Consider the following 2,664-nt stretch of genomic DNA (forward strand, 5'->3'; position numbering starts at 1 on the left):
ACAATGCTACTTTAGCTTTAACCCATTGCAACCTATCAGATACATATGAAGACATCCATTCCAGTGTTCTCGGTGAAAAATTAAATCTAGAAAGTTTTGAAATAAGAACATTGTGATTGACTGTATCAAAGGCTTTGCACAAATCTAAGAATCCAGCACCAACCACCCCTCCTTTGTCTTGCTGAGATTCTATTTGCTCTATTAGATGTAACGTAGCTGTTTCAGTGGGTCGAAAGCCAAACTGCATTGGATGTAAGCTAAATTGCACATATTGAAATACGTCAGTTGTTTGATAGCAACCTTCTTAGCAACTTTAGATAATACTGGCAGTATGCTTATAAGCCTATAATTGCTGGCTTCATGACGGTCTCCAGACTTATATATAGGAGTCACAATGGTTTGTTTCCAGGCACTGGGGAAAGTAATCTGTTGAAGTGATGGATTAATTAAATTAACAGTGGGTGAAACAAAAGTATCTGTGTTTTTTAATAAACATTGTGTCAAACTGGAAAGCATCTCTACATCTCAAGCTTTTTATAGAGCTGATGATTTTATTTATGTAACACCCGCCTCATGTACATATAGGGGGGGCCTGGGTTACTCTTATGATATTCCCTTTTGTTTATGCTTGTGTGGTGTTTTATTTATGCAAATAAATAAAACACCACACAACCAGACTTTGAATGTAAAGACTCTTTAGTTGTAAGTTCTTACTCTCAAAATAAATAAAAGAAAATGAAATAAATCACTTGGGTATAGTGAGAATGTTAATGTTTAACAGAAACAGTACCTGGTTTTAGTATTATTCAACCTCTTATAACATCAAATAAAATGAAGCAAAACTTAAATACAGGATATGATGGACCCACACGCACTCACATGCTCACACACTCACACCTGGTCCACAACAGTCTCTATGAGTCATCTAAACCCCCTGTTGCAGGCCTGTGTCGTAACTTGGGTGCGTTGTGGCCTAAAACAAAGTGGCCGCTTCACTTTTAACAAGCAGAAGAAAAATAAAAGGCACGTGCAAATCCAGTACTCACAGCTCCCGACAGTTAGTGGGGTAAAGAGTAGTGAACAGGTCACCGACAGGGCGCAGCAGCAGCAGCTCACAGTCCAAGCTCACAGGAGCTTTGCTTCCCTCTTTAATGCCGTCAAAACGTCCGTCTCCTTCTCCTAAATTAAATACACAAGCTAAATTCCAAGTCCACAGGCTTCTTCAGGCCGATTTAGCCTTAGCTTGAATTAACCAAACATGTTTATACAGAGCAGAGAGCAAGCTAATCACATGCGGCGCTAGGTTGAAGCTAACGGCTAATCGCGGTTAGCATTAATACTTCGTTTTATACTGTACAGCTTAGTTACAGTTTTCAAAAACACTCATATGCTCATAATTACCTCTCGGTGGGTCACAAAGATCTTTACATCAGGTACACTGGCCGTCCCCCATAAAAATAAGAACTCTGGTCCACCAAATCACTCCAACACGGACTCGGTCGAGTTAACTCGTCTCCCTTCTCTCGTCGCTCTGCTCACCTCAATCCCAACATCCCTCTCTGTCCCACCCCCTCACCTACAGACTGCCCTGATTGGCCGGAGGTACCCGAGCTCTACACATGCCAATACTGTCAAAGAAATGAATGATTGACAGCTCACAAAACAAGTAATAATACAGTGAGCCTAAATAACACACAATGACTCATATCTCACAAACACTATGAAATGAAATGGCATAACTTGTATTTTAACAGATCACTTCATTTGCATTTTTAAATTGTTCTGCATTTTAACCATGTTTATGAACTTTTACCCACTTCAATACATAATGAACTTTTATAAATTATGAATATTTGTTATCAAAATAAATCAATTATTTCAGCAAGGGCTACATTTACTTCTGTGACATTTGTTAAAAACTGATCTGTAGTAGCTATAGGAACAATATCCAGTTCCCTTTCTGTAAGGTTTCTACCTATTTAATTTAGAGAAAGAAACCGTTAAAAGGTTTCAGCAACAGAAGGCTTGTCAACATGAATCTTCCCTCAGCTTTGAGCTGAAGGTCTCCTACTAAAGTTGGTTCCTTCTGTACCATAGTTTGCCCTTACACAGTTCATTTTATCAGTAAATATGTTGCAGCAACCCTCAAGATCTTCAGAGGTGATTATGTCATTCCATTTCAGACATTAATTTCATTATCAAATGCAGCTTTCCAATCTTTCGGTACACAGTAAAAAACATTTGTACTAGATTCTTTGGAGTTAAAGAATCTATTTTAGTTAACTTCCTTGTAACCAGGGTTAGATTATGATCAAACAAGCCAGTAATCAGGCTGTAACTTTGAGTTATCCCATCTGGTTTATGAGTAAATATCAGGTCCAGTTGTGTACTTGAGGTTTTTGAAGTCCTTGTTGCACCCTTTATCAACTGATCTAAATTATATTTGTCTGTTACGCTTTTTATCTTTTTCCTCTTCAACTTGTCTCCCCAATTTAAATTGAAGTCACCCATGATAACTAACTCTTTGTTGTGGCTGAACTTGGCATCGCTGACTCTGCTCTAACCTGGTTCACATCATACCTGACAAATCGCACCTTTCAGATCACGTGGAATGGCTCCTTGTCCAAACCCTGCTCCCTGGAAATTAGTGTCCCTCAAGGCTCA

Source organism: Pagrus major, chromosome 5, assembly GCF_040436345.1.
Source record: "Pagrus major chromosome 5, Pma_NU_1.0".
In the NCBI taxonomy this organism is placed as follows: Eukaryota; Metazoa; Chordata; class Actinopteri; order Spariformes; family Sparidae; genus Pagrus; species Pagrus major.